The 27,665-nt window shown below is 40.2% G+C and overlaps 1 protein-coding gene across 2 annotated transcripts in view; it reads left to right on the top strand.

Moving 5' to 3' along the window:
* ST6GALNAC3 (ST6 N-acetylgalactosaminide alpha-2,6-sialyltransferase 3) overlaps positions 1-27,665 on the top strand; it is a 399,069-nt gene that overhangs the window by 287,364 nt on the left and 84,040 nt on the right. The window lies entirely within an intron of this gene.

The following is a 27,665-nucleotide window of genomic DNA, read 5'->3' as shown; positions in this document are numbered from 1 at the left end:
CGGATATGTTTTTAACTGTTATGGGCGCTTGATGAGGCAGCAGACAGGCCCCATTTATCCCACCTTTGCTACCTTCTGTTCTTTCCATTTTTGTTGGCCTGGATCCCAAAAAATATTGGATACCTTCCTAAAGTCTTTTCAGAGCTGTGTGTGTTGTTTTCAGCTCAATTTAATATTGATTAAATTGACATGTTATTCAAAGAGGGGAGGCCTATACATCATTCCTACACATACAACCCTCAGGACAAAGGGAGGAAGAGGTCGTATATTTACCTCTCTTGTCAAGATATCCTGTCAAGCTTTACCTCAAATCCAAATAATTCTCTTTCAGTTACAATAGATGATCAGGCATATCGCCAAATGGCTAGTGTTTCTAGTAAAATTATACCAAAGTTATATACCACTGGCTTGTGGAGAACCGTGTCTGTGATTATGCTGCTCCCAGAGGGTGCTGTATGCATGATGGAAGGTCAGTGTATTCCCCATGTACAGTGGAGAGTGAGCTCTACAGAGGACATCTGTACAGCAGCATGTGGGGCTGGGGCTAGAGAGGTGTGAAGTAAGATTGGGGCTGGAGGATCTGCCAGGATCTATCCACATCCATCCATGGAACTGTGTGCTGAGAAAAAGGCTTCTTTAGTTCTTCACCCTGCACTTCCCGCATCCCCCAACCACACACACATTAGCAATCAAGTAACATCCCTGTGTCACCACAAAAATTGTTTCCTATTATTACTTCTCCATGTAAAATTATTAATTAAATGTATCGTTAGCTTCATTTAATGTGATTTGCCGGGGGAGGGGGGGGGACAAGGAAAGCAAGCATCATGTCACCAGCAGGGAATCCTTGTACCCCAAGACAACACTCTACAAACCACTGGCGGTCTGCGGCCCACAGTTTGGGAACTACTGACATGCATCATCAGTTAAATCCTCGATACGTGTTTTGTTGTGCTGCTTCTTTCATGGGTCTGGGTATGATAATGAAGGCTATTTGGGATCTATTCTGCTTACTGAAGCAGCAAAGAGCAACAGAGCTCCCTGGATGAGAAAAAAATGGCTTCATGTATCATGTCAGACTATTATGATGTTGATACAGACTCTTTCAGGTACCTCAGCCAAATATTCCTTCAGTTCCTAGGAGAAACATCAGCACTTGCTTCCAATATTACTTTAAACAGTGCTCAGTTTTTACTAGGTTCCAAACAAGAAATTTGGAGGGAAACCAAGTTCTGCTCAACTTTAAAAATATAGTGTGAGTTGTAACTGGATTTATTTTGGGTTTAATCCTAAAGTACTGCCCTTACGTATGGTGTACGTTCCCAGTGCATAGTAAGATTACAACAGATTTCTAGTTTGTTAAGCTTTTAATGAGCTTTCTGTTTCTACATTCTATTGATGTAACATCTCTTTAGGAAATTAATGGGACTTTAAATGTTCTCACCATAATAGTGCTCACATTCTATTCTCAGAGTTATGAAAAGTAGCAAACAGGCATGGTGCAGCCACTTATAGGCAAATAGACTCTGCTCCTGCACCACAGAAATCAGTGGGAGCTTTGCCATTGATTTCAATAGGCATGGGATCAAGCTCATAATTTGTCTGTTTACAATTCAGTTATTGGTCAATGGAAAAAACGGGGCCAGACCCATTATGGATTAATAGCAAACAACCTTTCTATTTTCAAAATGAAGTGATTTTTGTTCTACAGGGACAGCAATATCTTCTTGAAATGGGCTTCCTGGATCTGGGGATTGGTCTTGACACACAGTATTGTGAATTTGGGCAGAGGCTTGGTCATTCAAGGTGGTGTGAGAGTTCATCCACTTTGAGTAATTGTTGTATATAAATAATATACATTGGCAGACATTCACAGTTTTGCATTAATGCATTTTAGTGGCACTGCCCTCTGTAGTGCTGTAAATCCAACAGTTTCTCTCAATACTTTACTACACTTTCCTATATTATGTACATAGAGTCAGATAAAAGGAGAATTTGAAGCACGTTTGAAGAAATGCCAGCCAATAACTAAATTTTACATCATTATATTCATTTGAATCCAGGTGAGTAGTTATAAAGGCAGTTATAACTTTCCCTGTACTTTAGAAATGTAAGGGAAAACCTTATAAACGTCACTTAATTGGTAATAATAGAGAAAACTGTAGTCTCCATTAAAGCAACAGAGCCAATTCTGGTCTGATAAAGTGCACTGAGCAGCTCTAAATAGGTTTTAATTAGCTGCTGCCAAAGCTGCACCACCCTCAGGGATGGGTACAATTAATGAAAACTAGCAGCAAATAGATCAATGTTACCAGATGTTATTGCCTTAGGTGAAGGTGATGAGGAGGAAGGGAGTGTCTTTTAAGGATCATTTAGAAAACAGTCTGCACTGAAAGTCACTTTCAGAAAGCAATAATATAATGAATCCTGAGTTTGCTAATATCACCTAGATCAGTATAATGTGAACTCCATTTCTATCTATACTACAAACAGCTCAGATTAACAACTCAGTGTGGTGCATATTGTAAAGTGCTTTGAGCAAGAAGAGTTCTGCAATCTGGGGCCAACAATGCTGCAATAGTGTTCCTGTTCAATTACACACACAGCCATGGGACCATCAAATGGAGCTGCTGATCAATGATGCACACCAGTGGTGATATTGGTTACTACTGGTATGAAATTTTTTAAGAGACAAACCTAAACTAAGCACAGCTTAACCTGGTGGTTTTATTCATGGTTTATACACATAACAACATAAAAAGCTCCATGATCTCAGATAGAAAATGTATTCCAGTGTCCTGAAATTCTCATTAAAAGTCACAAAATAAGAGGACTCTAAAACCTGGCCTGTTTTGTATGCGATTGACTTCCCATACACCCCACCTGAACTCTCTATTACACCCATACCCAAACAATTCAGTTCAATGACACTCTATTGGCATGATTAGCTATGCAAGTGTCCCTAAAAAAGATCCAGTGATCCATGCTTTCAGCCAGGGAAGGCAAATAAAACAACTCCCCCACCCCACCAAAAAAGCCCAACAAACCCTCTGCTCCTTTGTTTGAAGGGTTGTTTTTGTTTTGTTTTTTTAAATATCTTGGATAACCCCTAAAGCAACTAAATGGCTTTTGTGCTTCACTTTCAGAAGTTCTCAGCCTCCTCTGTGCTTGTGCCAGATGGTACTGCATATTAGGTTGTGAGAAAGCTATTTTATCATTTGAGGCAGAGAGATGGATCATTCTGCTCACTTACTTCTGAACCAAGATTCAGAATTTGGGTGGGGTGTTCAACCTGCTATTTTGTGCAGTTACTCATTAATTATTTATTACCTTGGCAATATATGAGCCTTTTATTATAACATTGTCATTTAGCTCTCTCAAATTATATTCATTTACTGTTCAGATTGACAATGTTAGATAACTGCAGTCATCACAGCTCACCTCAACTAATATGGGGTTCTCCATGTATCGGATTAATCTATACAAAGCCTGAGCTAGTGAGGATATCACTGAAATTAAGCAACAAAAGTACATCATGTTGCTGCCACTTATATTGTTTACTTCATATGACAATCTCACCAAAGTAATTAAGCTAGTAGTGGGCAAATATCGGTGCTTTAAACAATTTCCGTGGATGTTGGCTTGAATCAAATACTGGATTGCTTGGAGCATGTTTGTGCCCCTTTTGTATTTGCTTTCCACAGATACACTAGTTTACTATCAGGAATACTTGTGGAAATAGCAAATATTAGGCCAGAGTTACAAGAATCGCTTTCTGAATATTCTGTATGTGAAGTTGTGAATACTGCTACTGGAAACCTGGTTCTAAGAGCTGGAGTCTGTGACTCAGGAAGTACAAACCATAACTCGTGACCTATGTGTATGAAGTAATATTCTAGATGGATTTTAAAAGAAGGTTTTTTCTGTTCTGTGTGCATCTCCTCAGAACAAAAACTGTAAGGAAGGTGAAAAATTAAGTTACCTCCTTCTTCTGTTTTGAATGTGAGGGGATTGTTTTAAGAGAATGTTATTTTTTTACAGAACCAGATAGACGTATTATTAGATAATGGCAGATGCCTACAGTTCATAACTAAATAGAAAATATATAAATGTTTGAGTAAACATTTTTTTTGGGGGGGAGGAGTTTTTGTGGCTTTTGTTAATTGTATATTCATATCCTCCAGACCTAGGCCCTGAGTCTGTATCATTAAAGCCAATGGGAACTTTGCCATTGACTTCAATGAACATAGAATGAAGCCTCTAACCATGTTCCTTACTACAGTGCCAGTGTTCCAGTTACATGTCTCTGGGCCTGTCCTGAACCATTCCTTGGCCCCTCCATCCTTTTGTTTTATGAAGGAATTTCTTCAAAAAAGATTAATGGCTTTGTCCATCTTAATTCATATAGTGACTAACAGTTTCATTGTCAGTTGAGACTCCTTTATTACCTGAAAAATGCAAGGTTATAAAGCATGAAAGCTTAATGAAATAAATGGATTGTTCATTATAAAACACTTAAATCTCAACCCATATCACTGGTTGTGGTCAATCACAGGCCTGGTAACAACTGTTCAGGAGTTTTATGCTCTCTGAATTTACTCTACCATGAACTGATAAGATGCCATTTGCTTCTGAATATGCTAGATATATTCCCTGTAGCCGATTAATAGCTGCATTTATGTTTCTTTATGAAGATTTTCCTAATTAAGATGAAGATTTTTCTCTATTAGGCAGATGGAACACAACTGAAGGAGCTCATTTTTTATTAACGTGCCAGCAAATCTGTAAATACTACATAAAGCAATAGCAATTGCATTAAGAAACACAGCAATCACTGCATATACCAATTATGTAGTAAAGCTAAATTTTCTAACAAAAAGTTGATCAGAATTAGCTAATATTTTTGTGATAAAACTGTGGTAGGGAACGGATTTGTGTGTATGTGAGGGAACGTACTGATTTTGTAATTATTGTTGACTCTAGCCATAAAATTATTCGTTGTTACCTGATGATGTAAGCCATTATATCGTAAGTGGATACTTGATCTTCCTCTGTGCATTTTCCCCTTTCCTTTGAATGTATCTGTTGATTTCTGAAGAACAAAATACCACTTAATCTACTTTTCTGGTTGCTCTCTTGGTTTTGGCAAGCCAAATATTAAATCCTTATTTCAGTATGGTTCATTCTCTTACCTATATATGCCTTCCTCCCACAGCACCCAAATTTTCTATCACTGATACCATAAATTCAGCTCTGCTGGTCATAGCAACATTGGGAGTGTTAGCATGGAGAAGGTCCTGCCTGCAGTTTTGCCGACTCTGAGAAAGGTTAGACAATATAGTGGTAAATATGCCAGCAGCCCGAGTAGCCATGTGTACTCTAGCTCTCCCACCATTGCTACAACTGGTGGAGCTAAGTGATAGTAGTAATTGTAGGAAATATGGGAGGAAAAAGGTTAGTATAGGCACAGCTTATATGGAATTTTTGATATAATTTGTTGAAACTTCGCTGGACTGACTCCCATAATATTTCATGACTTTGCAGCTCACCATGGCTAAAATGATTTTCCTTTTTAAGGTGCCTAAATTAGAGCCATAGGAGTTGTTTAAAAAAAAAGGGGGGGATAAATTCAAATCTTTCTCAAAAACATAACTTTGTTGCCAGGTGAAATGCAAGTGTCCTAAAACCGTAGTCGTTGTTGAAAGTCTTCGCTTATCAGCAACTGTCCCACCATAATACAATAGCTGAGATACACTACTTAGACTAGAAGTTAAATGCAGTATCATAGTTACCTTGGTGTGATAACTGTTGATTACTGTGGGCTTCTTAATGGCAGTCACCTGAAGTGCACTGAGTCACAAGTAGCATTTATGCTTCTATAGCAACAACTTCATTCATCTACAGGATTTGTTAAAAGAAAACTCACTGCAGTCAAACAAACTGCTGAGACTCACATAGGGAATTTTTGTTACAGAAATGCCATTCAGGCCTTGAAGGCAGCCCATCCTGGGAGCAGGAAAAACTGATAAAAAAGTGTAGCTCTAGATGGAAAAGGTTGTGTTTGCATCTGACCACTCATTAATCAATCAGGTTCATTCTCCCAACAACCAGTCAGGCTTGTGTGTACACCACAGAAACTTTCAGTGATGATGTGAATAAGGGCTAAAAGTGACCTAACTCCAATATTTTTTTGGGATGTACCTGTTGTACCAAATCTACAGAGGATCCACCTCTCTACCAATCTTTGTGTAGACAGGCAATGATTGAGAAGAAAGATTGTTCAACAACAAAAGCTAGAACTGCCAAGGAAATAGGTTAGCCAGAGCCCAATTCAGACTTTCTTTTAAATTCACACTTTCAATTTAAAAATGTCTGAAGAGAAACTAAACAAAACTACACTGAAAAATCAATGGGCATAAAAACTAATCCTGTGTGAAACTTCACACTTATTGTCCACCTATTTCTGGAGAAAAACAAGACTTTATGCTCCATTTTAGAATGCAGCCCTCCCTAACTGTGAAGCTGCTATCAGTACACCTCTGTGATATTTCTGTCTTAATATAGGCAAAAAGATTAGTCTTTCATGGGTTAAATATCTATTCCATACAAAGAATATATGATACAGTTTGAGAACAGTGACACTACTGTGTGCATGTGTTTATGCTGTAGATGGTAGAAAGTAACTTTCTGGGATATACAACTACACTTCTCCCCTTGATGTTCTTTTGGGATATAATACAACTTGAAGTGAGACAAATTTAACTGAATTACAGTAATGTTTCTGCTGGTTAGATAATCAAATTATCTAAGCTTGTAAAGGTGGGCATAGTTACAGATAGTGTGCACAAGAGGTACCAGGTGTAGAGTTACTCAGGTATTAATGTCTTCAGCAGATTTTGGAAGTTGCAACAGTTTGAGAAACATGACTTCTTCTGCAGTGACTTGGTCTGCACTAGCAATTTCTGTTAGTACAACTATGTTGCTCAGGGGTGTGGAAAATCTACACCCCTGAGTGACGAAGTTATACTGACCTAACTCTTTCCCATCAGCATAGGTAGTGTCTTCACTGAAGTGCTTCAGTGGCACAGCTGCATCAGTGCAGTTGCATCAGTGTGAACTGCACTGCTGGAGCCTTTTAAATGTAGACAAGCCACTAGTATGAGTCTTCAGAAATGTCCACAAACTGTTTGCATGCTGTCTCAGATATTGATCAGTATACAAGGTGATCTGGGTAACGGTGCTTGTGAACGTGAAATATCATGGACTCATCCCAAGCAGTTCTTGTTTATAATACCATTCAATATGATTCATATCCTGCACTGTAGAGAGTACACACAACCCCACACAGTGCATTAATATCAAGTAAAAATACAACTGCAATCAAGGAAAATGTTCCTACATGCCCATATTTTTTTATTTTTGTAAGGTTACTCTGGTTATCCTGCCTGATCCTTGGAGACTCCTTTTTCTTTATTTTTATGTTATGGAAGAGTCATCCTATAAACATCTCCTTTATGCTACTGATACATAGGTTAAAGAGAGAGAGAGAGAGAGAGAGACGTGATTTACCTGTCCAATAAACTTCTCTAAATGATTAATTTAAATAAAAAAATAAAAAATAATCAAGTGTTGATGCTTGATGCAAAACATTCGTAGATAGCTGTAGAAATTACCATGATGACACAACTAGAGGATTATCACATCAGGATGAAAATAAGCGGCAAGAGTAGATGAATGCATTAGAAACAACAAGTCTATCTCTAATTACAGAAATCTTCTTAGCTTTAAAAAATAAGGAAAAATAAATTTCAAAAATAGATGCTAAGTTCTCAAGTGTTTCTTCGTAAATTGTTTCACAGTTTTCATAAGAACATAAAAATGGCCTCTCTGAGTCAGCCTAATGGTCCATATAGCCTAATATCCTGTCTTCCAACAGTGGCCGGTACCAGACACATCAGAGGGAATGAACAGAACAGGGCAATTATTGAGTTATCCAGTCCCAGTTTCTGGCAGTCAGATGCTTAGGGACACCCAGAGCATGGGATTGTGTCCCTGACCGTCTTGGGTAATAGCCATTGATGGATGTATCCTCCATAAACGTATCTAATTTTTTTTTTGGAACCCAATTCTACTTTTGGCCTTCACAACATCCCCTGGCAACAGGTTCCACAGGCAATGAGTTTTCATGAGGTATTGGCTGCAGTTTACATTCACAACATATTCTGAAGCTCCTGCCTCCTAAAGATATTCCACAAATCTTCCATTTGAGTATTTCCAAGCATTTTAAAGACATTAGTTATTTAAACCTCAGAACATCCCTGTGTGTCAGGGAAGTATTTATCCCCTTTTTACAGAGAAAGAAACTGAGGTTTAGAAAGATTAATCAATTTTCCCTGAGAAAAGGGACTCTAGGAAAGCAGTGGCTACTACTGATTAGAAATTCATGCAAAAAAGGCTTTTTGAATTTTGCATGTGTCACCATGACAACTTCTTAGTCTTCTGCTATTTCATGAACAATCAAAATTTCAGGGGAACAAAATCACCTGAAAAGTACTGGCAAAACAGTTTTCTTGTTCAATAAAAGATAGCCACTAAATTTGTTCACTTCTATTATTGTGTTCTATGTAGATTTCTGTACTGTGTTGATCACTGTAGCTTTTGTGCACCTAACAGGAGTGCCTTAAGCAATATAACTAACATCTGTCATGTGTGATTGATTCCCTCATTCTCTCCGCAGGGGAACAATTGTGTGTTCTGGGTTTTTGAGGAGGTTGTTTGGGTTTTTGGGAGTTGGGTTTTTTGGTTTTCGTCCACACACTCTATGAATATATTAGAGAAGGCAGGGATGAAAAAGTGCACCTTGAATTTGGAGCAGAAGGTGATGACATATGTGAGGGTTCTTAGTTCCTGGGGGAGTTCATTCCATAGTCTCAGATGAGCTACTGACAGAGCTTTGTCTCCTGCCCACATGAGCTCCACCCTTTTGGTGGATCGTTCCACTTTGCTGGAGGAACAGAGTTGTTGATCACTGTCTTCATCTCAGTACTTTAGGCGATATTGTAGGCCTGCTGGGTCCAGACCATTCAGCACCTTGAAGTTAAGGACTGAGACTCTCAACTTGATTTAATATTCTATGGAAAGACAGTGGAGAGATCAGAGGACAGGTTTGATGTGTGTGCAGTGTCTTGGGCTGGTGAGGAGAGGCACTACAGCTTTCTGTTCTAAGGGCTGATAGCTTCATGCCCAGATATATTGTATTGCTGTAGTCCAGACAAGAGATGACAAAGGCATGTATAACTGAGGACACATAATTGTTTACAGGGTGGGACAGAGTGTCCTAGTCAACCAGAGATGAAAGAAAGCATTATTTATGTGCTGTTATTTGAGAGGTGAGATATTATAGTCGGTGTGTTAGGCACACAAAGAGTTCAAATGATTTGTTCAAAATCACTCAGTTACTTAATGGCAGATTAAGAAATACATTCCCAGGAGTTCTCTCTCCTAATCCCCTCTTACTCTGATCACTAGGTAACATTTCTGTTAAAGGAATATTTTTAAGAGTTAGGAACTTCCCACACCCGCTTATATTTCTGATGGACAGAATGCAGAGTGTAGGGCTGCTTATTATTTTTACTAACAGTTAATGTATTGAGTGTAATGAGTGGACAGGACTGGGATTATACATCAAACTATTGGAATGTTAATTTCCCTTTGATCCAGACATCCTCAAAGAGGAAGTTTGGATCCAATTCCAAAAGTTAAGACTTGAGTGTGTCTTTATTCTCCATTTTTGAAATTTCATCAATAGGCTTGACCCATGTTAGACTAAATTCAGAATGGTATTAGCAGCAGTAGATCAAAAGATCTCAGCTGAGTTGCTCCTTGCTTGCACATATTAGAACTGAATTTGGCCAATTGCTTATATGTTTTCTTAATTGTTATTTTACAATTCTCCCTGTGGCTGTAATATCGATTTTGAAACTGTGGCCGTCATTATAGTAAAATGGAGGCATTAATAATTTGATCTCTATGGGCGGATTATAATAAAAGGCATTATAAATAATTGCCCACTAATGTGAAAAGTGGAAATACATTCAGTATTATATTACTCATAATGTAATCATTAAAATAACAATTATGTGATAATGAAAGGACTCATTATGCTTTAGTTTATCTTTACATAATGTTAATAGCTAATGAAAACTGTGAAGATTATATCTAATTAAATTTAGCAGTATCTACTGCAAAAGTTGCAAAGAGATGATCTTTCACAGAAACAGTGGATTCATGTATACTAGTGAATCTCAAGTCCATTTTCAGATATTCAGAAATGTGACCACTTTATAATCAAAACTGTAACTGATTTTATTTCTGTTAAATGAACTGGAAATGTGTAACCTTCATGAACCTTAATTTATTAAGGGTCCTTGAAATTACATTGATGTGAAGTTCTGAATAAAGGAGAAAAAGAATCCTGTAGAATCAATTGTACTGAACCAATCAGTGAACAAAACAAATTCAAGTAATTTTTCTTAGTCTAGAAGATTACCACTGATATGCAAGAGGAATAGAGAAAATAGCCTAGCAATGTGTGAGTTCGTGGGATATGTGGTCTCTTTCTGTTGGTGAGAGAAAAATGAATTGAATTAAATTTTAAGGATTACATGCACGTATTTGCAGAACTATAGTGACTTTGTTTTAGTATTGGTACAACTAGTTATTATTCAGTTTTTCTGTTGTAAACCCCTAAATCTGTAAACAAGTTCTGCACTTGAAATTTATTTTTTCTTCTATATTCACAGAATCATATTCCTAGACAAAACTGCTGTGTTAGGATAGAGAGTACATATCAGTAATTTAGGGTCAGATCATTAAAGGGATATTAAATTATCCCCAATATTGTAACTCAGGAAATTCAGAGTTAAGGTTAAATTTAAAAGAAATTCGAACATGTTAAAATATGGAAATGCAGTTTGGGCACCCAAACAACCTTAACTCTGCCCCATAGTGCCCCATGCAATAATCATTGGTTATGAATAAGACATTTTGGGGTTTGTGATCCCAATTAGAAGAAAGTGATTATTAGATGCATTAGATTTCCCATTCCCTTTTCTCTTCCTCTTCCCCGTGTGTCACTACAGGTGACATATTGTGTTTCATACATAACAAAGAGGTTGAACCTTTGTTATAAGTGAAAAGCTCAACTCAGCCTTAACTATGGACCAGCGACTGGCACCTCCATAATAAATTAGAGATAGAAATGGCATATTAGGTCACCTAATCCATTCCCCCTCAAAAAAGAAGAATTTGTCCTTATTATTGAAGCTATTTGAGATAGGAGTTTAAACATTTTATTTGACTGATTTTTGTAGTTTTTTCCCCCACTGATACTAATGGAAAATGTCTTCAGTGTAACACTGGAAATTCCATTTGCTCTTATTGTCATCTTTGAGAGGCAAATGTCCTCTTTCTTTTTCTTTCTTTCTTTCTTTCTTTCTTTCTTTCTTTCTTTCTTTCTTTCTTTCTTTCTTTCTTTCTTTCTTTCATTTTAGCCTCTTATTGATGATCTTTTGTCATTCTTTCTGCCTTCTTCTCTCCCCAGTGCACATACACACCCAGGAGAGTCTTTAGAATTGGGGGAAACTACCAACCAAGTATCCCCTTCTCTCCTGCAATTATAGAGCAACCTGGCATCCCCTCCAAAGGCCAAAGAAAGAGAGAGAGGAGCCTCTCAACCCAGAAGAAAAATGAGGAAGGGGACCAGGAACCACCAGCTTCACTCCACATCACATCTCACGACATTCCAAAAGATAAGGCTGGCAGGAGGTCTTGAGGGTGATTGGGAAGGAAATATAGATAGAGGAGAGCAGCTTCTGCTTGGGGCTGCTCCCTGGGATGTTCCCCATGGAGGTTTGGGTTCTTTGATTTCAAAGGGCCGTGCTTACTTGCAGGGATTGTTTTCCACTTTAAGTTCCTGTATGTGAGGTTCTGTGAGAAACAGAATCTGGGTCAGTGAGGTGCGGGACGGCTGACGCCTTCATGCTCCTACCCAGCAGCCATGATAGGTCTATGTGCATTATCATGTAAACCCTGAAGCAAGTTCTGGTCCAGCAAGTTCTGCTGAGACTAGGTCATCCATCTGTATACATAGGTGATTTCAACCGCCACTATCCTGACTGGGATCATCTAACAATGATCTTGCCATCATGCATGATGCAAAGCAGGAGTGCCCCTTCCACTCTGCAAGATGGTCTCGTGAATACTCTCCTGGTTTGTGCTGGGTGTCACTCCTGTAACACGTCTAGTCTTGGAAGACTTTCTACACAGCCAACACAAATCTTCTATTACCCACATCTGCTGATAACTCCCAGTCATTAGAACCTTTAACAAACCAAGATGGAACTTCAGGAAGAAGTTCACAGATGCTCTAGAAAAAAGTGTCGTCTGCATACTACCACACATCATCCCAGTCAAGCTTTCATTCAATTCCAAAGAGCCATCTTCAGAGCCATTTGCATATCTGTACCACACAACTGCTGTCCAGTCTACACACCGTGCCTTGATGCTGAATGTGCTAAACTTCTCAGTCAGTATGAATTCTCTGATGATCCAGATTTGCTGATCCTCTGACTGAGTCACTGGATGCTGCTAGACAGGCACAATTGGAGGAGATGACTTGGAATCTAGATGTCACTCACTCAAGTCAGAAATGCTGAATTTAATTTGTTGTCTCAGCACAGCTCAGCAACCATCGGCCTAAGCCAGCCACCTGTCACACCAAACCAACCTGCCAGCCATCTGCTGAATGTGTCAAAGGCCCCAAATGAGAAGCATGTCAGATGATAAGTCCATGATGAATGGTGTCAACTCCATCGGAAAAATGACACTCGGCAACTCATGAAGCTGTTCACAGCCACAGAGTTAGACAAAATTCTGAGTGATATTAGGATAAGCACTGCTGCTGGCTATGACAAAATATTGCTTGTGTTCTTAACACATCTCAGGACTTGTGCCCATAAGCAGCTGGCACAGCTCCTCACATGATTGGTCAATGAAGAGCAACTTTTGAAGACCTGATGAACGTCAAAAGTCATTGCTCTCCTGAAACCGCAGAAAGACCTACATAGTGATGCAAGCTATCGACTGATATCTCTGTTGTCTGTGTCATTCAAAGTGCTGATGCATCTCATTCTTCTATGCATCTCCCCAGAAATGGAGTCAATAGACAGAGTCAAGCAGGGCTTTCGGAGAGGATGGAGCACCTGTGATGAAGTGCTAGCTTTGACAACATTAATCAAAAATGGCTTTTTGAAAAACCCGAAGACAAGAACAGTATTTCTGGACCTCACAGCAGCACATGACTAATTCTGGCACATGGTCTTGCTCTCATTCAAGAGCACTCCCATCGTGGGTAGTCAACGTCACTGACTTTCTCCTCCACAACAGATGTTTCCAAGTACACATGGGAGACAAAGTTAGTGCATGGAAAAGGCAAACAAATCAATCTACCCCAAGGTTCTGTGCTGGCACCGACAATTTTCAACCTATACACAAATGACCTTCTGCTTATCCAGTCCTGCAAGTTCACACACACAAATGACATTTACTTAGGCATGCAAACATAGTCACTCCCAGAACTTGAAGATGCCCTAAATGCTAACTTGATTAAGACGGCCAAATCCTGTAGTCAGCGGCATTTGCAACCAAATATGACCAAATCAGATTTGAATGTGTTCCATCTTTACAATGCCAGAGCAGATCAAGAACTGAATATCTTTCTCAATGGACCTGTCTTGAAACACAAATTCTACCCAGTCTACTTTGGAGCAACCCAAGATAGATCTCTCATATCTTTATCATCCGAGGAAAACTGCAGCTAAGGTGCAATCACATAACAACCTTCTAATCAAATTGGGCAGCACTTCATGAGGAGCAAACATGCAAACTCTCCAATCATCTGGTTTAGCCGTCTGTTACTCTTCAGCAGAATACTGTGCTACAGTCTGGCTCCGTTCGTCTCACATAAAGTTGGTTGAGACACAAATGTATTCAACCATGCCTACTGTAACTGGGATGATTTGACCCACACCAGTAATGTGGCTCCCCATGTTAAACAACATCACTCCTCCACATATCTGTCATGAGGATGCTACAGCCAAAATGGTTGAGAAGAACAGAGCAAGCCCGAGCCTACCACTATACACAGACCTCTTCGACCATCCAGGATCGCACTTGTGGTAAAGCACCCATTGTGGGCCCATTTGCCCTGCCCAGATTTCTCTGTGATGTTTGTGGCATGAAGAGTGATCTGCAGCTGATGTCAGTATCCAGTTTCTTATAACTGACCCGCGTTATTCCCTCTAAATTTTTCCATCCGTGTGTGGAATAAATTTTGTTATGTGTACGAGGTATGTGCCTATGTGCGTGACCAGTAGAAACAAAACACCTAGATATAATATACATTTTTTAAAAGTTACCACAGAGATAATTACTTCAGCCAGGACAGGTTAGGCATTTTAGAACTCACTACTCAAAGAATTAAATTTAAGTGTAAGAGAAATAAAAATTATAAAATGCATAGACCAGTCAAAACACTAAAATAAGACATTTTGAAAGAATAAAATTACAGAGAATATATGTGCATTTTAGGAAGAACCAAGAAGTAATAACAACAATAATACAGGTATGTGTTGGGAAGTGTGTGAAAGGGACAGAGACTCTCTCTGTGTGTGTGGGTGTATGTGTGTGTGTGTGTGTGTGTGTGTGTGTGTGGGAGAGAGAGAGAGACTGTGTGTGTGCTGGCTGCTGGGGAAAGCCGTGCACTGTCACTTTAAGACTCTCACTGAAAGCTCTCCTGCTCTGTCCTGAGCCCTGTTGTCTCCCCTCCCCTGCTCTGTGGAGATGGGGTACATGGGCAGGGGGAGGGGGAAATAGAGAGAGAGACTGTGTGAGCTGGCTGCTGGGGAAATCTCAGAAACAGTGCATTCACTGTCTCTTTAAGAAAGGCACTCAGCCACTCACCATTCAGACACCAGACACCATGCAGCAGCTCCAAGTCCTCCTGAGCTAGGCTGTCCCCTCTGCCCTGTTCTGCGGAGATGGGGTACAGGGGTGGGGAGAGAGGAACACCCTGATATTAGTACACACCCCCGCACAGCCAGCAGGAGGGTTCCAGCTCTTGGGAGCCGCTGCAGGATGGACCAACATGGTGGGAGGGGTACCTGAACACATGCTGCCGGCTGTGCGCGCTCTGCTAATGAGCTGGGCAGCACTTAAATCTCTCCTGTGCAGCTACCCAAGCTCGCAGCTTACAGGGAACACAGCTGACCCGACCACATGTGTACCTGGCTTTGATTTGTGACACTGTTCATGCACCCTTCTGAACAGATTTTGAATGGGCCGGGGTCAATGTACAGCCAATCTTCACACCTGGGGCCAACGAGATGACCCCACATGTGGCTGTGGGTAAAGACTGACAACTGCCCTCTGCCCAGGTTTGATAATGGTCTGAGGGCTCTGCACTTTGCTGATGAGGCAGCCATAAATTGTCTTGACAAGCTCCGCATCCGGTAAGAAGACATAAGCCCAGTGGAGACAAACACCACAAGAAGTTCCACCGTGGAAGGTAGGCTTACAGCTTCCCTTAGAGTCTGCCTGGACCAATCACAGGCTATTTAAACTCAGGAGGAGTTCCAGGAAGTGTTGGATGCAACAAGGTAGGACTGCCCTGCTAGTTATAGTGATGGATGTGCTGCACGGCTTGCTCTTGGACTCCTGACCCCAGCTCTGATTCCTGGTTCTTTGCTAGGCTCTGACCTTCAACCTGGCCTCTGACCATGACTGCTCTGAACACTAGGCCTGGCCACCCTAGCATGGTTGTGGCACTGTGAACCAAACGACAGCATAGGGTTTGTGAGTCAAACCATGCACATCCCTGATCAAAACATAGTTATTTTGTCTCTGAGTCTTTTGTTGTTGTTTGGGAGTCTGGAGAACTCAATAGCTAGCTAAGACGCGTTTGCCAGGAACCCTGAGGCCTGGCTTCCAGCAATCCCTACAGCTTTTCCACTCTTGTGCCTCTCCCTCTTTGTACCTTGTCTGTTCCTTTTGGGCTGGTTGATTCTAGTCACAATGTGTAATGTTGTCTGTGTTCTTTGCCTGGTAATGACCTCTTCCTTGTTTATATTTCTATTTTCATGGGCCCATTGTTCTTGTTTGGTTTGCCATGTTTCTTGGGGTTTTTTTTAATCTTTATTTCCTTTTGGAGTCTTTTACTTTATTGATATTTTCTACATTTTTTCCTTTGATTTTCTTCGCCGTTGTTTGTTTTTAGCCCTGCTTTATGTCTTTCTTGATGTCTGCTCACTTCCCTTTCTCTTTGATACATGTTGCCTCTGGTTCACTGACAGTTCTCGGCACACATTCACTAAAGTGCTCACTGAGTGGGAGCTGCATGGCAGCTGATGAGGAACATAACAGTGACTGAGTGATTGGGATGGAGCTGCCTTGCTCTGTGCAATCCAAGCTCTTTCACTTGAATCATAGGGAACTGGATTCCTCTCAGTGGCTTACACAGGTTGGTCAGAGAGAGCAGGCATGAGAGCCCTGATCTAGAATTGAACATCTATAGTTACTTGAGGGGCAGTGGAGAACAAGCGAGGAAGAGAGAGAATTTTATAGGAGGATGTGGAAGCTGTGACACTGTGGACCAACTTACATTATTTAAAATTATTTAATCGTGGTTGTTGATAGGATGAATTAAAGGAGCAGGGAGCTTGAATGTTGATCAGAAGGCAACTGTATGTCCATGCTCATTTTTATAATAAAAAAAAATGAAAGTTGAGCAAAATTTAAGTTCATTTTGGTCATGCTACAAAGCCCTAAGCTCTGCCATTTCAAGGCATTTCAAGTACTAAATGTGTGTATCTAATATTGCCCTCTCACACGATGTGTCTTTGATGTGTAGCACTGTAAATGCAGTCACTGAAATACAATTTGAGACTAAACTGCAAAGCATAAACAAAAGCAAAAACCCACAGCAGCAGGTCTCTGAGCCTGGGTCAAAAGACTCAGGCTCACAGGGCTTACGATATGGGGCTAAAAATAGCAGTGTAGACATTCCCACTTGGGCTGGACCAAAGGCTCTGAGACCCATTATTCATTCTCGTTGCCCAGCAAGCTGTGTATACCGTTTACAGCCTAAACTCAAACATGCAGGTTCTAAGGTAGATGTAGAAGGCAGGAAGGGAAATGCAACCTAGAGGGAGCTACTATAAGGTGGATGCATAAGTGGTTGGAAAACTGTTCGCAGAGAGTAGGTATCAGTTCACAGTCATGCCGGAAGGGCATAATGAGTAGGGTCCCGCAGGGATCAGTTCTGGGTCTGGTTCCGTCAATATCTTCATCAATGATTTAGATAATGGCATAGAGAGTACTCTTATAAAGTTTGCGGACAATACCAAGCTGAGAGCGGTTGCATGTGCTTTTGGAGGATAGGATTAAAATTCAAAATGATCTGGACAAACTGGAGAAATGGTCTGAAGTAAATAGGAAGAAATTCAATAAGGACAAATGCAAAGTCCTCCACTTAGGAAGGAACCATCAGTTGCACACATAAAAAATGGGAAATGACTGCCTAGGAAGGAGTAATGCGGAAAAGGATCTGGAGGTCATAGTGGACCACAAGCTAAATATAAGTCAACAGTGTAACACTGTTGCAAAAAAAAGCGAACATCATTCTGGGATGTATTAGCAGGAGTGTTGTAAGCAAGATGCAATAAATAATTCTTCTGCTCTACTCCAGGCTGATTAGGCTTCAACTGGAGTATTATGTCCAGTTCTGGGCAAGTTTCAGGAAAGATGTGGACAAATTGGAGAAAGTTCAGAGAAGAGCAACCAAAAATGATTAAAGGTCTAGAAAAAACATGACCTATGAGGGAAGATTGAAAAAATTGGGTTTGTTTAGTCTGGAAAAGAGAAGACTGAAAGGGGACATGATAACAGTTTTCAAGTACATAAAAGATTGTTACAAGGAGGAGGAAGAAAAATTGTTCTTCTTAACCTCAGGATAGGACAAGAAGCAATGGGCTTAAATTGCAGCAAGAGAGGTTTAGGTTGGACATAAGGAAAAGTTTCCTGTCAGGTGGTTAAGAACTGGAATAAATTGCCTAGAGAGGTTTTGGAATCTCGTCATTGACTTACTTGCTCTTAAAAATCTCCAAACACCTGTCAGGGATGGTCTAGATAATACTTAGTCCTGCCACGTGTGCAGGGGACTGGACTAGATGACTTCTTGTGGTTTCTTCCAGTCCTATGATTCTATGATTCCTAAATTTCAGATTGGGAAGAGCAGTACTCTAGACTGTCAAAGATTATAAAGCCTAATAGGAAAAGCTCCAAAATTAAGATTAAAAAAATCTCCTGTCGCTGAAATGGGTTAGTGCGTGTGACTACGAACATCTGTTTGATCCAGTGATTTTTGCCTCAAATGTGATTGCCTCCTCCAGGGTACTTTACTGCAAAGCATTCTAGATGCATCAGCCAATCCAAAGCACATCACCCCTATCTGAGTGAGGGGAGCTATCATGGGTACATCACACCTTTGCTCAGATATACTGGATTCCGGATCAAGTTTTGGTTCCAGTCTTAAAACCTGAATGGTCTGGGAACCTGTTGTTGGCATTCATCTGGAACACTTTTGCTGTCAGTTTCTAATTCCAGTAGAGGACACTCTCTTGTGTTCCATAGAGCCTGATGTTGGCAGTGAGTTTTCACTTCAAGGCATGATGCAAGTCAAATTGGGTTTGTTTGGATTTTTTTTAATGCTTCTAAATTATGACAGTCTGAGGACAAACAGTTTGTGGCAGTGGCTTTTAGGCTACCCTTCATGTAGCTATAGATATAATTAATTTGGTTTTAATTTTTGCAACACCACCCGACTGCTAAGAGAATTAATGTTTAAGTAAAATCTAAATAATTGATGACTCCTTTATTAATCAGGTGTCTTCGGCATAGCTGAAAGTGATCTGATGGCACAGCCTCTAGCAACGGGGGGAAAAGGATTTCCTTGTGATTATTATCATTATAATACACCATAACTGAAAGATTACAAAATTGATACTTTTAAAAATTAATGTAGCATGAGTGAGTGGGCTCTCTAGTATTCATATATTTCACTGGTACTTAGGGGAAAATGGTTTGTTTTACTTCCTGGCAGAAAACTGCTGATTTTCTAACAATCATATTAGAGAACACAGTCCCAGAACGGACCTTTATCCTTATGCTTTACCCTTTCCTGATGCATTCAGGAGAGGAGCCAGAAACAAAAGAAAGCTGCATTCATTACTGAAAGAGCCTTGGGAAAATCTGTTTGGCCAAACAATTTTGCATGAAGCCCAATGGGAAAATATTTGACTGTAATGTCCATAAACTCCAACAATATGCAATTTTCTGGATCCATTTATCCAAATGATCATTAAGAAATTAGTAAATCTGTGTTGCTTTACATCTTCAAAGTGCTGCAAGTTAAATAAGTAAGACTATTTTAAAGAGACCCAATTTAAGTTATAAGGCAGTTTAAAGTGCAATGTATTGAAAACAGCAGGAAATCTCAAGATAGCAGTCATACAGCTTCATCCACCCCACACAGAAAAGTGGAAACTGCAAATTTAAAATCATGTAATTTCCTCTAAATTCTTCCTTGGAAGACAGATTGCTCTGCACATCCTTGTGGAAAAAGCTAGGCATTCCATCTCCCTTGTCCCATTCACCCCACGATTCTCAGTACTCCAGTTTAAAGTCATCCTTATAGTGGAAAATAGTTTGTGCAAAAATGTGTTGAAATATTTTTGCCAAAATGTTGGAGTTCAGGAAACTTGATTGAGGGACTCTTTTTATGACAATGATCTCACCCAGCTCCAGAAAAGACTCTGCTGTGTAAGTTGCTTAAAATTCTCTAGCCTTAATTTGGTTGCATCTCCTCAGGTACTCATAATGTCCTTACTGATGCGCTTATTAACTTAAACCCACTGTGCCTCACTTTTTACTATTGCCATCTAGTGCAAATAGCTGTTTTACTCTGTAGGCATTTAATAATGTACCATAGAGGCCACATAGAGGCAGTGAAGTTTTGTCCTGCATTTGGGCGGTGTAGTAGAGCACTATACTACCCCACTGAGAGCACAAGCTGGTGTTGAATCTCCCTAAAGTACAATGTCTCCTGGAGCCACATGGTGCACAGGGGCGCATACCTGCTTCACCATACTCCTACAGTGCAGCATGTCCTCCATTCTGGGCAGTGCTGGGTCTTCCTCCCTGCCCCACTTGGGTAAAATTTGCACCACAGGACATCTAGCAGCTCCTGTGATCTGCTATCGAAGGCTGTGCTCAGCTTTGCAATCAGTAGGGTTGCAAGCAACCTAATTGCCCTGAAGAGACTAGCTTGCCCTGGACTTTCCAGACCCCATCCTTCCTCCCCAGTACAAGGTTAAAAGCCTCTCCATCCTGTCTTGAAAAAGCAATGAGCCTGGCAAATTGAATGTTGGAGTTTCCAGGGGGGTTTCTCCCCTGAAGAGGCCCAATACTGTTTTTATTATCAATTCCCATTTGTAATTCAGATGTTTATCTCTTGTATTATCCAACAATGTCTTCAGTCTCATGGAGTTTGCTATCCTGTAATACAGAGTAAATTTATTATCTACTGTATTCCCCTTGTCTTCAGGCTCAATTGTTATGTCAAAAAGGTGACAAATCTCTGCTGGCTGTTATGCAATGCTTTCCTCTACACCAGTTTTTCAGAAACAGATTGCCTTACTGTGTGCTCATTTGTTTAACTTGGGCTAGAAGTCAGGAAAATAGGTTGATCGCTTTCCAGGTCCTGTCTTTCCTTTCATAATATTCTTCCTCTAATTAGATTCTAACACTATTTAGGACTTTTGCCAGGCTTTTCATCCATGGATTTTAAAGCACGTGCAAAGGTGGATCATAGTTATCATCTGCATCCTATGGGTATTAGAACTTAAGCACAGAGATGTTATCCAAGGTCACACAGCAAGTCAAATGGCAGAGCCAGCAATGCATCCCAGAACTGAGATTTGCAAAGATAGGAGCTTAAAGTTAGACATCTATATTCAGATTTTAAAAGTAATGAACATTTAACAACCTCTGTTAAATATACCAAATTGACGACATTTGTAAAATCTGAAATATATTCTATAGACTCCATAATATGTAGTAAGCCCAATACTGCATTCCTTGCCCACCCAAATTCACATTGAACTTAGTAGGAGTTTTGGGAGGGCAAAGGATGGAGGATCAGGCCGATTAAAAGTACATTTTTATAAACAGTGAACAGGGGAACTCTCTTCCAGTTCGTTGGAGATCGCACTTATTCTAAATAACTGGTGACTCTAAACAGCTCTTGCTTCTCTATTTCAATGCCAAAATAGACTTTTTATAATCATCTCCACCTTTTTGCCTATATACTTGTTTCAGGCTCAGGCTTTTCAGTGAAGAAATATACCCTAGGATTTGCAGAGAAAACTTACAAAGAAAAGTTAAAGTAGCATGGCTGTATCCCAGGTGTTGCATTTCTGCAAGTTTCCAGTCATCAGTGTTGCCTATCCAAGAAAATTGCTAAATAGCTCTGCTACATCATTCCTCATTTGCATTAGAAATTGCTCTAAGCAATAACAAAATTATCTCCAAAAAGTGGCAGCATTTTATCATGCAGGTATGTGATTTAATATACAGCAGTACCTATTTGAAACTGCACTTACTTTTCTTGAGCTCATCATAAAAATCATTCTGAATGGAAGCATTTAAGGTGATGATGATTCAGATTAATTCCTTTAAAATAACATGACTGGAATCAGATACCATATTTCTCTTTTCTTAGGTATTTTTGATGGATGAGGCAAGAAAATACAAGCAGTTGTAAGTGATCCTATAGTATGAGATGAGTGAAAGTAGCTGAAAAAAAGCCTGATGAAGATGGTTCACAATTGTGTTGCTATTCTGTTGTAGCGCAATGTACAATGATCTCAAACTCAATGAAAACAGACATCTACCTATTCTGTTAAATCAGCATTCTAACAGTAGCAAAATGGGGTTATTAGAACTGGTTCTCAGCTACAACATTTTAATAGGATCTGGATTTCAACATACACACCCCACACCAAATTTATCAATTTATATAGAGTTGCTAGACTGGACATTTGGATTTAGACCAGGTTCCTTCCCGCCCCCTCACACCATCATATACTGTTGGTATTCAATTGTTTGTGTGAGGTAGTGAATGTAGTCTCTAGGTTTTACCAATTCTTTATTCTTCATTGTATTTACCAGCAGTACAGTATAGACAGTAGAAAAGGCACAAACATAAGGGGTAACATTTTCAGAAGTGCTTAAGTCATTTCTGAAAATGAGATTTAAGCTTAAAGTCACTTAGGCACTTCTGAAATTTTTCCCCATGGTGTATATAGCTAGTAGTAATTATACGGTTGATCTCTGATGGCTTCTTTGCTTGTACAGAGAACTTCCACCAAAAGCAATTGGGTCTGCCTGAAATTGTTGCTAATGTTTTTAATAAATGTGATTATGGTATCACTCTATATTGCAGGTAAGACAGTTTTGTAAAACTCCAGTGGGTAAACAAAAAACGGATATAGCATCGACACAGTGGTAATGCAAGCCCTGCTAATGTGCCTTCCCTTGACCACAGCTGGAAGTGTTGCATTCTCATATCATGGTGATGGGTGTACTAAATTACCTAGATCCTATACATAACATAGAAGGCATTGCCTCAAGAAGCTCATGGTGGGACTCACAAGGGGGACTTTTGCTATGACTAACCTTGCTGCCTAGAGGAACTCACAGCCTGAGTAAGGCACCTCAGCTCCCTATACAATGCATGGAGAAAGTTAGGTGCCTAAGAATGGGGCTACAAAAGCCAGAGTGCTGAGCAAGGAGCTGCCTAACCTAACAAATAAGAAATGCTGAGCAGAAAGGTGTGGCTAAAGCCTCACCCCTCAAGGGGAATTAGGTGCTTCAGTCCTGGTCTACACTTAAAATTTATATCAGTCACTCAGAGGTGTGAAAAATTCATACCCCCGAGTACCATAGTTAAGCTGAGCTAATCCGCAGTGTGGAATTTTCTTCTGTTGATTTAGTTGCCATCACTTGGAGAGGTGGATTATCTACGGCAGTGGAAAAAACACTTCTATCAGTGTGGGAACCATCTACGTGGCAGTACTGTGGAGGCATAGCTGCAGCTATGCTGTTGTAGAGCCCATAGTGAAGACATAACCTAAGTCTGGGACCAAGGGATCCACCTTTCCCACTTGGAATTCACAGCTGTGAACACTCTCCTGGAGTTAGGCACCTAAAGCAGGTCATTCCTTTTGCAAGAAAAACAGTGGAGGTGGTTCCTCCTTCTCCTCTCCCCTGCCCATCACTAGCCCCGTAATTAGAGCGCTCGTTCAGAATGGGGGAGGCTTATGCAGGAGTTAGGCTTCAAGCTAGTCTCAGGGCTTAGGCAGCTGTGCACATGTCTAAGCACCTCGGGGATTTTAACTGCGGGATTTGCAGTGGCAGCTGTGCAGGAGTTTTGTGAATATCAGTGGCACCTAATTGTTGGACTTGGGTGCCAAAAGTGGCAGTTAGGCTCCTAAGTCCCTTTGTGAATCCTGTCCTCAATCTCCAGGCCCATTCTTTCCTTGGTTTCTCTGATTAGGCTACCAAAAAGGGTATTATCTGTGGGATGATAGTTTTGTGATAAGGACACACTGTCTGCTATAAACCACCCATCTCACATGGACTATAGAACTGACATCCAGTGGTGGTAACTTTCTGTCAGTGTAGACTTTTGTGTTAGATTCCTGATCAACTTTGAAGAGCTATGTCTTTCTCTCTCTTTAAACATCTTATTTTAAAGTAGCTTAATTCATTTTAGTGCTCATGAAAGTGATGGCCTAATAGCACTGACTAAGGTATATACCTTTCCCAGGTATATTCTGGGAAAGGAGTTGGGTGAGCTATCCTTTAGACCTGATCTACTATAACCCTGCTGTTCTGGTCTTTGGCTTCTCTCCTGAGCTAAAACTGCTGAGCAGAATAAATTAAAGAGTACTTTTATTATGTGACTGAACCATCACTAGGGATTGCTGAAACTGTCAAATTACAGCGTTTCATTTAGTCTAGATTTGACTGAAAGCCTCCCCAGGTAAAGGGCTAGTTTAAGTGCTTCTACATTTAAACATTTCAGATAAAACATACAGTAGCAATGTGTACAAGTCACTAAATATTTTAAAAAGTAAAGACTGCAAAATATAACCCACAAAATGTGATATGCAAAAGCAATGAAGTGAAGAGAGCAGGGAGGGAAGCCAATGAGCCCGTACTATTGGTTTCAAATTTAAGGTTTACATGAAAGTAATATCTGAAGTTTTTAATATGCAGTCATTGATTCTTCTAATTCCTGGGGCAGCATTTGCTGTTTTCAGTACAATTTAACTTCAAATTGTCTTACAGCTTCACAATTTGAAAAGTCATATCAATCTAGAACTGAACAGGTCTGAGAGGTTGCAGGCTTAGAGCAAATGTTTAGGCTTTTTTCAGTAAAATCTTTCTCAGTGATTACATACAAAACTGCCTGGCCAGTAGACTTTCTTAGACATTCATTCCATGCAATGAATAAAATGTTCCCATTTCCCTGGCTTGTTTCTGAAACAGCAGAAGGGGGCAAATCATAATGGTACAAATTTGTTGTAGCAGTCTAAGTTTGTGCTCTCTAATGTGATTGATGCAAAATCAGCTGTTATCTGATGGGAAATAGAACAACCTATTTTTTCATAGCAATTTAAGTAAACATTGAAAAAATCAGAATTCTACAGGGGCCATTAGCTTATATATCAGTGCAAAGCATTTTTATGATCCTTTGTATAAAGGATGATATATAAAAATTGTAACCAATCAAATATTTTTCTGGTTGTGAATTATAAAAATACTGGCCTCAGAGAAATAACTTTTCATCATTTTTAGTGTCCAGAACATTAAGTTTCAGCTCTACATAAGACTCGTGCTAAAACTAAAGAACTGGCTGGTTCTATAACAACTGCTTTGTTAGATTCACTGTTATAAACCGTCTTTTACTCAGGAGAGACATTTGGGCAGGAATGTCTCAATGAACGGCCATTGCTATTACCCTGACTACATACTCATAGCCATCAATATTTAAACCATTAACAAAGTATATAAATGCAACATAGACCATAAGACATGGAGTTTTCAATGGTGAGCAACTCTGAATGATACATTGTATGATCTGTAGCTAGGGTGACCAGATGTCCCAATTTTATAGGGACAGTCCCGATTTTGGGGGCTTTTTGTTATATTGGCACCTATTACCCCCCACCCCGTCCCAATTTTTCACACTTGCCCTCTGGTCAGCCTATCTGTAGCATTGGTGTAGTTGCTTTGGTATTAGTGCTACAGACATAAAAATATTAGCCCCTTGATGTCATAGGTTTCTTGACACAGAGCACTAATGCAAAATGCATTAGCTCTTGAAAGCAAGAGCTCCAAACCCACTGAGTACCCAGGGCTTGTATTAAATGTGGTTAAGAGACTAGGGTAGCGTACTTATTTTAGATATAAAATATAGATACACTCAGAGAAAACTACATTAAAATAACATCAAGGTTGAGACACAAAACCACCAGTGCAAATCCATTCTCCATTTAGGCTGCCATAGCAACTTAAATTGGCCACTTAGTACCTACTGGCTAGTCACTGCAAAACATAGTTTCTAACAAGTGTGTGTGTCATTGTTTAGCATATTTTTGTATATATCCCAAGTTTCTTTGCCAATTGTGTATCGGAGAGACATTATTTTTCACACTATTAGAACATGAGTACGTTCTTCTATTATGCCATGTTAGCCTTTGTCTGGTCAACCATTGATTTTTTGGATTAATAATTTTTGGTGAATTGCAATGATATAAAACTGGATTTTCAACTGAATGGCACACTACACCAGGGAGAAAATAACGTATCAGTTTTGCAAAGAAAGTGCCGTACAAAATAGGAATATCATCCCACAGAAGTTTGCCCAAACGGCTAGATAATTTGTTCCCATTATGGTGATGATTACATGTGAATCTCCCTGGAATTAATCACAGTGAGTAATATCAAGAGGGTTTTTTTTAATGTTTATACAAAATTCCCACAAATGTGGTAGCTAAGGTTACTAAAGTTCAGTAATTGGTTACCAGGATCTAGAAAAAGCTTTTGACATGGAATAGTGAGATTATTGTTGTATATGAGGGCACATTGGGACAGATATGGTATAAGAAATTTGTTGAGAAATGGATGAAACTGCATTTCACTAATTATGTGGCAGTTCAGGTCACCTGGTATTCTATCTAACACCCCTGATTTTTAAACATGTAACCACTGTTGGCTGAGCATTCAACTCTCAACACTAGAATTGACTTCCCCACACTGGTATGAGAGTACCTGACTTGGTCCGCTTTTTAGGACCAGATGCAAGGCCCTGCTCTTTCACTAAACTGTCACTTCTGGCAGTGCTGGGGCTACCTGGAGGTGTGGTGGTGCTGTGTGTTTGCTTCCAGGAATGTCTTTTTCTTTTCAGCTAGTGGTGTTGACTAATTTTCCTGTGCCCTCAGGTATGTGTATTGCTCACTTGAAAAATCTAACTAATGTTCGCTCTTGTTATGCTATTAGATCAGCTGTTCAGCAACTGAGGGGAGCTAGACTGGGCTGAACCTTTCCCTCGGTGCTGTTGGTTCTGTTCTTGGAAATGTTGTCTACTGAACCTACAGAACCCCAGCAGGTTAAGTCTAAGAGTATCAGTATACAGAAAATGTGGGTGGGTGAGCAAAGTTGTGTCATTATATAGAGCATTATATGTGATAATATTATATCCTTCAAAGTTGGTGGGGTGGGGGGAATGGAGCATATAGACCTATGAAAGTTGGGGCATAAACTGAAGTCTGGAAGGTCAGCTGCCCCCTTATGCCATAGCAAATTATGCTCCTGAGGTTAAGAGTCTGGCTGGAGATGTGTTAGCCTTACATTCAGACTGTAGTTTAAGTGCAGCTAACACTGGAAAAGGTGAAATAACTGCTCACTAAATTGCTCCTCATGCAGCAGCTGAGCACAGACCCTGCAGTCCCCCAAGTAGAGGCATTCTGTTAGCACCCTTTGGGGTGCTAGGTACCTCAGAGGTGTAGTGGGTGCTTGAATCACAGTCCTGCTCTCCCCTCCATACCAGGCAACAGCGTAGCTTCACGGGCACTTCCCCTGTACTTGTGGAAGCTCACAGTGGCATTGTGCCACCACTGAACCCATAGGATGACACACTCCAATCCAATAAGGCAGTTTTGTGCTGCTACAGCTCTGTAGAGCTGCTCTAAAGATGATTTACCTGGCACCTGGAGGATCATCCCAACATATGGATATTCATGGGTGCCACAGCCACTATGGCGTGGTGCATGAAGACTGTTTGGGTGCGAGTGCAAGAGAATGGGGACATGGCTAGGTCACCTTGGCATTCTCAGGCTGCCAGAGTGGCCTCAAGTTCACAGGCAGCCAGAGCGACTTTGAGCTCAGATCCACCCCGGACTTGAGGAGCACAAAGGTGCACC

Source organism: Dermochelys coriacea, chromosome 8 (genome assembly GCF_009764565.3).
Source record: "Dermochelys coriacea isolate rDerCor1 chromosome 8, rDerCor1.pri.v4, whole genome shotgun sequence".
Lineage (NCBI taxonomy): Eukaryota > Metazoa > Chordata > Testudines > Dermochelyidae > Dermochelys > Dermochelys coriacea.
The sequence above is the reverse complement of the archived record's forward strand: the minus strand, read 5'-3'. Positions and strand labels throughout refer to the sequence as shown.